Here is a 14,323-nt window from a genome sequence, read left to right as displayed (position 1 = left end):
AGCAGGGTCCGATGTCGATTCCCCCCACAAAAAAAAAGGGAGCAGCTGCTAATTGTAGCTAAAAACATGCTGCCAGGGGTGGGAAAGATAAATCGCCAAACTTATTCTCCTAGCTTCTGCCCCACTGGAGCAGAAAGCACCTTTTTGTGTCAAATCCCCAGCCCCCTGCTCCATTTCACACCCTTGGTGCAGTATCGGGGTTCAGCAGGCATTAATGACATTAATGAGGCTCCAGCCCTGCTCTGGCACGAGGTGCCCCAGCGTGGGGGCAGGACAGAAATTCGTGCATTCAATGGATAATTCCTGGGATGTGTTATTTTGCACAGCACGTTCTGGCAGAGGCCAAACAGGACTAATATGTCACACCCAATGTAAACAAGGAGGGGATCCCGATTCAGCTGCCAGTTGTAGCCATGCAGCCATGGAGGAACTTGCCAGATGGAGATGTTGGGCTGCAAATTTGGGTTTTGTGAGGGTCAGGTCGAGCCCTGTGGTTTATGGGCCCAAGCCAGCTCTTTTCCGAAGACAAACGTTTCCACACAACCCTTGTGCATTCAAGAAATGACCGAGAAGTTCTGGTGTGAGACGTGAATTCTGTGTTTCTTCCCTCTGAAAATCCCATTATCCGTGAAAAGATATTTTTTTGGACATAGAGGCCTGGGAATCGGGTGCTCTCAGGGAGTGTCCCTCACCATCTGCTCGTACATCTGTCAAATCCACTCACAAACCCCTGCCCAGAGTCCTTGCTTGGGAAACTGTAGGATAGATTAGCACTCCTTTTTATTTTCCTGTGTTTCTGTGGTGTGAGTAAAAGGAAAAACTCAGAGGGAAGGGATATTTTGTTAGGTTTGAAGCAGGTCTGCACATTTTAAACCCACACAGTTTAAATCTCCAGGGGAGGCTGAGCTAGAGGGGAAACCCTTGGCCACAACTCAGCCATGCATCAGCTGTGGGAGCAGAGGGTGTGCTGTTCCTCCCCTTGCTCTTTTTAAAGCCTTTTCAAGGTTTTATATTATTATTTCAAATTAATGTTTCCCTCCTGTGGTGACTAATGAAAACATCTGAGCTTTTGAATATTTTCGTGAATATTTATTCATTTTCTTGAGGGCTTTTTAAAATCTTTTTTCAGTTGTTTTTATCTGCCTGAATTTTGAGCACGTTGTCTTTATTGTATTTGTGTTCTTGTGATGGGTTTTTAATTGTAGGACAATGGAGAAAGTAAAAGAAAGTTACCTGTTGCTTGATTTTGCTCCTCAGGGCTAAAATCCTGCAGTTAATCCTCCTTCATCCAGAGAGATGTGTACACACACAGATGCATGAGCTGCTCCTAGAACATCCAGGCAGTGAAAAACCTTAAGAAAGCTTCTAGGTGTTTATGGCTGGATTCATTATTTGCAGGATCCAGTGGCTGTTGCTAAGTTTGGAGCCAAGTTTAGAGTCTTTAGGCAATTATCAGAAGCAAAGGAAGGATGCAGAGTTTATATCAGCTACACTGTATTTTGGAAGGGGAGAGGGATGCCCCTGCCCTTCACCATGGATTATAACAGGGGTCCAACATCAGAAGGTTCCAAATTCTCCGCAATTAAGTAGAACAAATTAAGACTTTTATCCTCACATCATACCTTCATTTCATCAAAGGTTCAACCCGTTCTCACATCTCTGACCCAGCAACAACACAGTACAGGAAGAGACTTTATTATCCACACACACAAGACAGTAATGATCAGGTGCAAAATCCTCTGTGAACAACTTCATCCCAAATTATCTGTGGTTAGACTCACTTGCCAGACCTTCAGAAACACAGCGTAGGCTCCCAGGGCTAGAAATTACTAAGTCAGTATTTACATCACTTATCTGCACTGATATAAATGCTGAAGAACATTTCCCTTGAAAACATTTCAGCAATGCTGCAAATGCTTCCAATAATGTTATTGCTGTTGTTTGTGGAGGAAGGAACACAGGCAGCTCCTCCACGTCCACCTCCCCCTCCTGGGGCCTTGGGTATCTGGATGGGCTTTGATGGACAACAAAGGTTCTTTGTTCTGTCAAGGAAGCAGAGCCAATAACACCCCAAAGAAGTCAGCACAGAGAGCTCGACAAAAACAAAAGAATAAAGTGTGCAGCAATGCAAATTATCTTTCTTGGAGAATTAACTCTTTCTATCATCGCAGCCCTTCCTCCTTCTCTAAAGAAGGGCCTTTCCAGCTGCCAGGGTCTTTTCTCTCATCTGTTCTCTGCTTCAGGCTGTCAACCTCAATCACTTTCAAAATTACTGATAATTAAGTATTACCTCTTCTTTCACTTCAGAAAATTGCAAAAGCCAAATAACTCTCTTAAAACTACTGACAGGGGCCTGAAAGATTTACAGTGGCACATCCTGCATGGTTCCAGTCTTTTTTTGATTCAACCACATCATTATAGTCAATGAGAACTACAAACAAAAGCATGTTACATGATGTCTCCAGAGGCAAGCTCCTTCACTGACCAAACTACTCGAAGAAAATTTCCCTGCTAAAGTGAAATTTGATTTTAAAATCAATCAAATTACGCTGGTATGTTGTAAATAAAATTTAAACTTAAATAGATTTAAATGTAGCTTCTACTGGTTTGATTTAATCCAAAATATTATCAACATCTAAGTGGCTTCACTTTGCAGTAAAAATTGACATTGGTGAAGGCAAATTAAGTTTACATGGGTTCAATTATCACCATGGAGCAGATGTAGCCTTACTCTGAAGTGAGGATGGAAGAGCAGTCTGCAGACTTTGAGACTGCAGACCCAATCTGAGGCAGCATTGCAGCTCCTTCTGAGCCCTCTGCAACTGGCCTCTTTTACAGGCAATACAGTCCTTCCCTCTCTCTTAAAATGCAGCTTAAAATGTCCCAGGGTGCTCAGAAATCTAGTTTGGGTATAAATGTTCAGCAAATTCCCCTACAGGACAAAAGATGCTTGGAAACTGTCACTTACACTAGATTCTCCTGTAATTATATGTAACATTCTTTTGTTTTTTAACCAGATCTGAAATTGTATTTCCAAAACATTTATTTCAGAAAATACTTGGGTTTATGAGTTTCCTTACAAGAACATCCATCTGCAAAGTCCATGTACATCCCTGCTCCCCACTACTGCTTCACCTGGGTGCCCCTAATCGATGCCAGGAGTCTGAAAGCCTGGGAGCTGGAGGATCAACTGGTATCCAGTGACCTAATGAATGCTTAGGTGACAGTCATATTGCACAAATGGGCTCTTAGTAGCTGACTCCAATGCCAGGCCCTGGCAGCAATGGGAATTTAGCTCTGAACTTGGAGTAGGCAGAGAGAGGATTGCATTAACTTTCTGCTGTGATGAAGCAATGGCTTAAAAGCACTGCTGCAAAGGCATCTTATCTCCCTGGCTAAGAAAGCAGCTGCAATTTCCTAGAAATTTTTGAGCTGTGACATGCCAGGAAGTGAAAGATCTCACGGCAGCTGTTTCAAAGATCACTGTAAATAGGTTTCTCCCCACACAGTCTATAGATGACAAGGCCCTTCCATCATGTCACAGCGTAGTGGGAACTTTACTGAATAATTCAAAATCACAAATATTTACAAAATTACAAAATAATAGTCAAAAGCTCATTTTCCCCTGTTCAGTACTTCGATGGGAGCCCTGCTGTTTCTTCCAGACGGTAAGTTGGCCCCTTGCCCAAACCATATATCTCTTATGACAGGCTCCTTAAGGACCAAATCTAAGTGGAAGCCAAAAGAAATATATCTTCCTAAGTGACACAAGGGTAACTTTCTGAGTCTGTTTCTGAGCCCATTTTAACTGCTTTTGCACGGATACAACTCTGCTGGCTTTAACTGCATTAATCCAGATTTGTACTGATGCAAGCAGAGAGCCCCAGTGCCTTTGACACTGGTACAAAAACAAATTTCCAAAAATGCTGAAGCTGCAGCCAGTGACCCAGGCAGTATTTTAACAATTGCATTCACATCTGGCCTCTGGAAGATTTCTCAGTTGTTTGTCTGCCTCATTATTAGCAGAGCCAAACCTTGGGTAAGGGGGGAGCAGTCACGATCTCTTACACCTCATTGTTGCTGCGAAAGTTATAGGAACAACTGATACCAAACCCACTGACCACAGAATAATCTTCTAAAGCTTTGACTGAGCTTTGTATGAGGCTTTCAGGGCCAGACTGCCCCTGCTTCTGACACAGCTGCCACAAGAAGTGCACAGCTCTTCCAGGAGCCTGAGAAAGGCAGGGAAGGTCTTAGATGGGTGTAGTTGGTGGTGGGAGTAAATAGAACCATTCCAAGGGATGTCAAAGCTTCTGCCCCACTCTGTGCCTCTGCCAGAGCATGGTTAGAGCCAATGCTGTTCTTCATTTTCTCCACCAAATATGAGAGTGGTCCTTGGTAAAGAGAAGGACACCAGGGTGAACGTTCAGCCCACCATGATGTTTACAAGCACCTTGAACAGCTTGAACAGCTCAGCTGTAATATCTCAAGTTGGATTCGTAGAGGAAATTCTCACGATGCACCTATTCTTTTTTGGCACTTCATGTTCTTTTGTGCATTTCTCATCTCACAGGATACATGGCTTTTCCTTCTCAAATACTCTCACCCTTAGGACTGGATTTTACTTTTGCCTGATCTAACATAGATTTGCTCAGGGAAGCTATGCTGTTACAACCTCCACCTCTGTTTGTGTGAGTTTGGGCTCACCAGTGGGCACAGTCTGTCTCTCTTGTTCCTCTTGGGCTGAATAGAACTGGGACAGCAGCAGCATCATTGGGCCCACAGTGCCAGTGCCTGGCAAAATCCCATGGAAATCAATGGCACAACCCAAGTGCAAAACACAGAGAGGGACTGATGTTGCATTGAGGGGGGACATAAAGGAAGCCTGATGCCAGGCACTGATGCCAGCATTACAAATCAGGTGTCAGGATGTCACCTCACTCCTCGATAATAACTCACATATCTCCTGGTGAATAAATCTTTATTTGTGTCTGCTCTCCTTTTTATCTCCCCCCTGAGTTCCCAGTAGTGTTCATCCCACTCTTGTTTTGGAAAGGCACCCTAACTGGAGTCCTCTCTTGCTGAGAGGAGAGATTGCAATTTTGCTGGTCTGTAACCGTCTGTTTCCATTCATTCCTGAGGTTTTCCAGCTGCCCACGAAAACAATGCACTGATACAGTCTGTGCAGACTTGAACCACGTCCAGAACAAAGGGTTAGGTGGGGCTGGGAGATCTGGGGAGTGTTCTTTGCCCTGGAAAATGGAGCAGATACTGGCAGGACGTGGTCAGAAAGCTGATGGTGAAGGAGCAATCTGCTGATACCCCAACCCACACATGGCCCAGCACCAGACTTTGGGCTCAAGCATCCAGCTCCTTGCTGAGCAAGTGTCAGGAGTACCAAACTCAGGCATCTAAGCACTGGGAGGAAAAACAAACTGAATTCCAAGGGGGGCTGATGCTGCGCTTTCACGGATATAAAGTAGACAGATTTCATCAGAAAGGTTGTAATATTTCATTTTTCAGTTAAACTCTCTCCCTCTCCTTTTATCTTCCCTTCATTTTCACAAAGAGGCATAAAGTGAGTAATAAAAATTGCTAACAGCAGAACTTCATGATTTATACCACCAGATCTCAGGCAGAACTCCCTGTTGAGTTTGAGGGAATGGCCTGATTAAACATTGATGCCACAATATGGTCTGTCTTAGCAACAACACTCACAAGTGAAATTCATCGGGGGTATAAACCGTGACATTTAAAATGTCTGTTGGGTTAAACTTGACCAAAAAAAAAAAAAAAAGGTTTTGTGTGACTCTGGAAAATAAAGCCAATTGCCGTGCCACTTTATGGAATATTGTGTGTGAATCACTGAAGCTATTACATCTTCTGCTGCCTTTTTCCTGGCCTCAAGAGGTTAACTTCTTCCCAGAGCCATTCTCAGGGGGGGAAATAAGAACCACGTGCGTGTGCCACAGAGCTGGGTCTGGTCTGGGGATGCTGGTGATCCGGATTTTGTGTTGTTTGCCTGAGAGACCCACTGGAGAGAATAATGAGAGGGTTCAAAGGAGGAATATTCTTCCTGCCAGAAGTGGTCGTTTAACTAGGCCTTCACTTATTTGTTGGGGGAGATTACTCACAGGATCACCTGGCAAAAATGACTGGAAGTTAGGAAAGAAAGGGCCTCCTGCCAACTATTTAAGAGAAAGAGGGAGAGAAATGGAGAAGAAACAGGAGAATGAGCAGTGAGTTGGCTGCAGGGAAAGGGACATTTTGTGACTCAGAGAAGAAGCCAAGAATTAAGGCCGTAAAGGGAGAGAGAGAGAGGGCCCTGGGGTCCTTAGAAGGCTTGGTGCTACATTCTGGTGGCATTCAAGAATAAATTGGCACAGAGAAAAGTTGCAGACACATACACATGGCTTGTGAAGCCCTAGCAGCAGAGGTGGAGCCCTGGGAAGGGGTAACAAAGAGCACCAGAGTGCCCAGGGGCTCAGCCCTGGTTCTGGAGCTGTAGGGCAGCTGGGCTCCCCCATTCCAGCTCCAAAGAGGGACAAGGAGAGCCTGTGCTAGGAAACCAAGACCAGGAGGCTCAGCCAAGTCACCCACGGGTTTTTAGTTGTCCTCTGTGCCCAAAGGGGTTCTTTGGGAAGCTGTGTCTGAGATACCCCCATAAATCTCAGCCTGGGCTGTTGTCACACCAGTAGGGACCTTCTGGGGGTCTGAGGCAGGGTGGACTCACACAGAATTTGCCCTTGATCATGCCAACAAAAAGAAGCTGTCACAGGGCAGCAGCAATGTACCCACTGAGATCCAAGGACAAAAGGAAATGCACAGACCCAGCACAGCTCCCTGCTGCTCACACCACTTCAGCAAAACATCTGCTCACCCGGAATAAAATCCCTCCCCTGTTCTAAGCAGATCAGTTACCCCTGAAATAGCAAAAGGAGCTGCAGCATCTGCTCACACCACAGCCAGGCTTCAGCCCCAGGAGGATGAGGCCTTGGTTCAATCAGGCTGAGCTGCCTGCTTTATCTTACACTCTCCTGTGAGTAACTTTTCTTATTACACCTCTTTACACAAGCACCAAACCTCAAGCAGGCAGAAAAAGACATCCAAAATGCAGAAGAATTATGACAGAGGCTCCAGCATCATGGAGTTTTGGAAAGGTTATTCATTTAGCAAAGAAATAACTGTGCAAATCAGACTCTCTGGCAGCATTTGTGTGGTGATAATCATGCTGATTAAGTGTTTGAGCCTGCAATACACTGGGAAAAGGCACTAGGACCTAGGAAATTACCATCCACTGCTTTTGGAAGGCAGCTGAGGGCTCTTCCTGTTCTGCTCTGTGAGCGATCCATCTCCTCTCACAGATCTGTTCATTTTGGATGCAATTGCTCAAAATATGCATTACTTATGGTCACAGAGATATATGCTAAGGGGACCAGCAGTTGTGCTGTTAACCCTTGGGTTTCCTGTTAGGCTGAGCCATGCAATGAGGAAAAGATTCAGAGCCCAGTTCTACAACTGACTTCAATTAAGTCCAATCAGTTGCATTAGCTAAGGTTATTAACTTAGGGAATACACTTTTCCTCTCTCCACTGTAAATTTGCTTTGGTGTCCATTACTCTTTGTTAATGAGGAAAGTGCTTTCTACTCTGTTTTTTGTGCAAAAAAAGAGAGAAGCTGATTAGACAAACGGCCTTGACTTACTTCCAGCCTTAAATCTGACATACTGTTTTCATCTGATCAGCACTCTGCAAGGGTGTCAGCAAATATCTGATTTTAAGGCATGGAGATGGATTCTCAGGGAGCTGCAAAGGCACAGAAGTGACAGAAGAAAATAATTAGGACAGAGGAAATGCTATTTACCTCAGCTGGCTGTTCTGGGACTTTCCTCCACCCCTTCTCCAAGCATGAATTTCACAACTAAACCACTGAAAAGATAAAAACAATAGCTACTTTCCAGAGGCACTACTGAAATATGCAGCCTTGGAGCACTTGAACAGGAAGGGAAATGTGAAGAGTGACTTTTAACCATCTAGGAACATGTGCACGCTGTGGGCCAGCTATTCAGCTGCAGTAAATTGGTGCAGTCATGCTAAATAAATGTGATTGAACTCTCTGGCTTGCTTGATGAGCCAGTTCTGCACCAGGCTCCTAAAGCAGCCGGTGTCCCTCTGGGACAGGCTGCAGGAGCCAAGGCACAGCTCTGGGCCTGCCCTAATTCCCACTAATTGCACTGACTGCCTTCAGTGCTGGGCAGTCACCCTGTGCTGCTGGGAAATCAGTGTCCCCATCAGTGCTGCCCCCAGCAGAAGGCAAGAACACCAAAAGGCTGGGAGTGACAACTCCCAACACAGTTTGGGGTCTTTTCCATACAAGATAAAACGCTCTGTTGTGTCTTTCAATAGGTGACTTGAACTTTAATGGAAAAATCACTGATTAGAATATTTTTATTATTGTTACTATTATTCATACTATTGTTATTCTGTCTTACTTGGGAGGTTGGGGAAGGAAAAACTCCTGCAATAAATCAGTGCAAGCTTTGAGAAGCTGGTAACCTCTGTCCTCCCCTGGAGCTTCCATCATCTTGACAGCAAGTTTGTGCTGAGGAGTCAAATACCAAATTAAAATTTAAAAAAAAATAAACAAAGTACTAGAACAAGGGAAACTCTGTCTGGTACTTCTTTCCAGCCAAAGAACCCTTTAATAGCAAACTATTAGACAAATCCCAGACCCGGGGGGTTGTTACAGAAATTTTGGATTCCTACCAGAATTTTTTTGTGTTTCCAAACCTGTATTATCTGAATGCAGCTGAAAAGAAGAATCATGCAATGTAAACAGAAGTATTTCCAGTGCTGTGGAAACCCCTGGTTCTGATGGGGTGTGTGATGTTTAATTGTCAGGGAAGCTGATTATTAAATATTAATATATTAATAAGTTCTAAGAAGAGAAGTCTGAGACCTTTAAAAGGCTGATTGTCAACTGTATAGAGAGACCGGGACACAAATGATAAATTCTAAAGTCAGAATGGTGTTTGCCTGGGTTTTTTCCTCTCTTTTTAGAAGGGAGATGACAAATTAATCTAGCCCCAACCCTCAGTGAAAAAAATGAGGCTCTATTAGTTTCAGAAGAATCATTTCGAAGGGCAAGTCAATAACAGCAAGACTCACACAAAAGAAAACCTTTGAAATCCTATTATATTGATTATTTTTATTATTATTATTATTATTACTACAACTATTATTATTGGTTCATATGACTCAAATGTTATTGTTTTCTTCTTGCATTACCAGCCAAGAAAACCAAAGACAGCCACACAAAGTTTTGCAAATCTCAGCAGTTCTGATTCCCACTTACATTGCTGGAGCAGCTGTTGCACTCACAGAGTTTAGCAGGTCAGCTCTGTGTGTGGAGTGGCCCACACTGTGCTTTGTCTTCCTGAAAACTTGATTTAAGAGCAGGATTTCTGTGCAGCCTGCCCTGCAGAGCTAAAGGAGGCTCATAATGTTGGGTGTGTTTCTGTGTCAGAGAGGGCTCAGTTGTGTGCAGGTGCCTTATGGATCCTGTAGCACTGGTTCATGTGCATGTGAGGGACTGGTTTTGGTGCAAAGCATGTAAGGAAGAGCTCTGTCCCATGAACAGTCTTTTGCTATTTCTCTCTAAGCTCTCGGTTTCCAGCAGCACAAAACAAAACAAAACAAAACAAAACAAAACAAAAACAGATCAAGGGTAAGGTCAGCTGAAACCACAGAGTTTTGCCCATCCATGAGTCAGGATCATTCACCCACCTCCTCACCACCACGATCACAGGGCAGCAATGTCAAAGTTTAAAAGCACCTCTCCCAGAACATGAACAAACCTGTGCTGACCATGAGCCTTGCCCAGTGTGGTGTCTTACAGGGAAGGAGCTGCACTGCTTACTTACCCCATCATAGATGATGAGCAGCACTGGTGGCCATCAATGAATACTAACATGAGAAAAGAGCTTAGTTTATGTCAGGCTAGACAAACAGAGTGGCAGCATACCAGAACTGCTGCAATGAGTTAACCAAATATTTTTTAAATTGCATTTTTTTCCCATGGAATAGCACGGGCTGATCCTTCACCATCCCAAATTCCCTTGCAGGAGCACATGAAACCATTCTGACTGAGAGGCAGCATTCAGTGCTTTTTGGACTGTGTGAGTGCAGGTGCAAATGCCTACAGGAGATGTGGATTTACTGCAAGCCACTAGAGATCATCATATTCAAAGCAGGAATTTACATTAACAATTTCTGTACGATTTCATGTTTACTTCACGGACAATTTCACTGAATGCACTGGTACATTCCTCCATATGTTCACATGCTTAAACCAGGACAGCTTGACTTGATTACAAACTGTCTCATTCTGAATCATGTAAAGATGGTCAGCTGCCCATGGAAAACCTGGTACACCACTTGCTCTTTCTTCAGTGCTCCCGTTGCTCCATGGAAAATTAATATTTGTTTTATTTCTGTCCTTTTCCACTCTTTTCCATGTGTGCTTGGTTTCTGCCACAGTCACCAGTAATTGTGGGAACAGCTCAAATTGTGTGGGATGTTATTGCACCTCCTCTGCTGACTGAAGGGTGACTCTTGGAAGAAAAAAAGGACACCAAGCTACATGAGCCTCAACCACTAAACATTGATTTAACTGAGTTTAACCTCTCCAATAAACCAGATTATTTAAAATTAAAACCCCAAACAAATCACCACTGCAATGATGATGATGCTAACCTGATTATGCAGATATTATAAGGTTCAGGTCTTGTTAACTATATCACATTTACTCCTGGACAAGGGTTTGAGCCCATGGATAGTAAAAATTTCAAGGCCAAATGTGTTTTCACCCAAGTTAATTTTCCTTTGACTTCAATACAACATTGGAGAAAATGTGTAAAGAAAAGAAAATGAAAACCAAACTAGATGAAACATGGGAGCCAAATATCTGTCAATGGTCCCAGGTATCATAGAATCACAGGATGGGTGAGGTTGGAAGGAATCACTGGAGGTCACTGGTCCAACCTTCTTGCTCAGGCAGGGTCCCCTGGTGCACATTATTCAGGGCTGTGTCCAAAGAGCTTTTGAATATCTCCAGGGAAGGAGGCTCCACAACCTCTTCCAGAGCCCAGTCACTGTGTTCTCTCTACATTTTTACCCTGCCTTAGGCTTTAACAATGACCAGGGTTCTCCTACTGGTGCCAGACTGCGGAGAGAGCTTTTGAAGCTCTTCATTTCCTCCCTGCACTCAGTCAAAGAGGTCACTGTTGAGCCAGACTTCCTACTTAAAGGAGTAATAAAACAACTCTAGCAGACACCAAGGAGTGAATTCATTTCTACCAGGTCCAGAGAAGTGTCTCTGGAGGAGGAGAGAAAAAAGCACAGGAAGGTGTGAGCGTGGGGCAGCCTTGATAGCAGGACAACACCTCTTTTGATTCCCCAGGGAAGGTGGTGCCTGTGCAGCCCTTTCACCTCTGTAAGCAGAGGAGAGATTGATTTGAACATGACAGCATCACACGTGCCAACAGTGGATCAGTAGGCAGTTTCCTCCTTACCTTCACTATATGTACGTGTGCCAAGTAGTATTGCAAGGCAAAAGCACTGCAGTTCCTCAGATATCTTCCAAGGATTCATTTGAAAGAGATATTCCATCACATTTGCACATTAGCCAGCTACAAAGAAAGGACGTTCGTGTGTGCAGGCATTCTGGCAGGAGCTATTTGCTTTGGGGCCAGATGTAATTCAAAGTTATGCTGAATATTACACTGCAGCAGCTTAGCCAAGCACAGTAACACTGATTATTAGGGTTTTCCTGGTTTTCCAGATGGAGCTGATTTCATTTAGTTCTCTCTCTTGTAATTAATAACTTGTCCCTTTTGTTCATTTTGAATCTTCATTTCGTCTTCAGCGTTTTGTGGAACAGTTTCCAATTTCCTTAATCCACTGCTTGCCTCCTCGGTTCACGTAGCAGAGCTCATTCAGCCACACAGTTTAACCACGTGCAGCTCAAACCTTTGCTGCACAATCTCACATCCACTTCACATCGAGCTGGCATTTTTGTCATTTATATTTTATACGCTATAAACTCACAAATCATGTCACTTCATACTAGAGCAATGTCAATAATCTCTTTTTTTTTTTTTAGGGAAAAAAAAAAAACACCAACAAGCCACTAGCAAGCATATGGGATCTGTACGTTCTGTCCTTTGAACAAGTGCAGATTTAGCAAGGAGGGGGAGGGAAAGGAAGAGAACGAGAGCCACGTCCCCCCACTGCCAACGCAATGCCTGTTCCTGCAGCATCACTGCTTGGATTAGGCCCATGGCCACCCTACTTAGGTTTCAAATAAGCAAAAGATAGATGGAATTCAATTCCCTGCTGCCAGATTTTAGCGAGATTAGGCTTGTGCACACAGAAGAATTTTTTAAACAGCCTTCACATGGGACCAGCTCTTTGCATTGAGAGTGTGCTCATAAATGGGATATGAACTGTCAATAAATGATGAGTGTTTACTCTGTAGGCATAATACAGACTTGTGTAAAATGTGCTATAGGTAGTTAAACACTCGCTGGTTACAAACAGGGTTCCACACAACAGCACAGATTAACCAGACTGCGTTTTTTGTGCTTTTAACTCCTAGCACAAGGCATGACTCAGTCCACAACTGGGATCCTAAGTATACTTCCACAATTTAGACAGCAAATATTAATCTCCTAGATCATATAAACAAATAATTAGTTTGAAGTGTGTAGATGAAGTGGGCTTGCACACAGTGGCTGGCTGCTGGAGTCAGCCTGTGCAGCTGTGTGTACGTGCACAGCCCCACGCTCCCACTGAGGACGGGCAGGGATGTCAGTGGGTCCCTCCAATGCTGAACCACTGACCATGGAAGCCACACAGCAGAGCATCTGTGATGTCACAGCTCCGACCCCAACACCAGTGGGACAGTCACCTCCCCTGGCTGTGTGCACTGAGTGATGAGAAACCCAGATGTGGGGATGTCTGGGCTTATGCTATTGTTCCCAAGGGAATGTGGGTGGATGGCTGTTCTCTGTTTTCTTTTATTTTGTCCCCCAAATACTTGGAGCATCTGGGACTCCAGTTATTGCATATTTTAAAGCCTTTATTTCTTTATCCTTCATGCTGCACTGTGACATTGAATGTGTTTCAGATGAATGAAAAACGTCCTTTAAAGCTCATCACAATTCGATGCTTGTCTTTCTCTGGGACCACTTTGAGGTTTTTTTAACAGATTAATGTCCAGGAGGTCACAACGTATGACTGAATATTAACTTTTAATAGAGTGAATTTTGCTCAGGAGCTGATTACAGCCTTCATGAGGCAAGAGCAATGCTAATCCTGGAAGGACTCCTAAAATCTTTCATAAGCTGCATCTAATTAAAAGAAAATTGAATACGCAAGAGTTGATGCACAAGTTGTACATTTGTGCATCCCACTCAATGAATGAATCATTTCCCTGCCTTCTCTGACACAGAAATACCTTGCAACCCATTAAAGATCTTAAATATTTTTACAGCTCTAATGGACCATGTCACCACAAGCCACCCAGGACATGGCCACTGAAGTCCAGAGCTGAGCTGGTGTAACTGTAAGTGCTGCTGTGATGATTTGCATGGAGGATACATCCAGACAACAGGCTGTCTACAAGAGAACATGATTATCTATATCACTACTAAGGCAGACATCACCCAGACTGCTGTTAAATTCACAAGGTGGATTATTTTTTTTGCATTTCTGTACCCCTCATAACACATACACAGCATATGTGCATCCGAGGCAAATCTCAATTGATGCAACTCTACCAACAGTGTCACTTCATCAGGAACAGCACACGTCCCCACACAGGCCCAGCTGTTACCAGTCACCCCAGCCCTGGTACTGGTGGAGAGCCACAGCGAGCCAAGATCCAAGTGGATGAGTGTGAGCTGGTGGAATGGCAGGTAGATCCAGTGTCACACTGGGATGCAGCATGGACCCAGCAGCCCCTGGCACAGAGCACAGTCCTGCTCCTCCCCATCGCTCAGGGAAAGGAAGATTCCCATGGCTGCAAAGCAGAGCAGCACTGAGGGCACACATGCATCATTCTCCAGTGTGCTGGGGACCTGTCAGCCTCACTCATGTCCCTTCAGGGGGCTGGGGTTAGATCAGCAGCCTTCCCACTGGATTAGCACAGAGCTTTGCAGCTCTGCCGGCACCATGCCTGCGCCTGTCAGGATCTATCAGACAGCCAAGGCTTAACAGCTAATGGAGTAACAGAGTGAAGAGAATAAAATTACCCCTTTCTG

The sequence above is a fragment of the Passer montanus genome, unplaced genomic scaffold (genome assembly GCF_014805655.1).
Source record: "Passer montanus isolate IOZ18808 unplaced genomic scaffold, ASM1480565v1 scaffold10, whole genome shotgun sequence".
Classification (NCBI taxonomy): domain Eukaryota; kingdom Metazoa; phylum Chordata; class Aves; order Passeriformes; family Passeridae; genus Passer; species Passer montanus.
Note: the sequence above shows the minus strand (reverse complement) of the source record.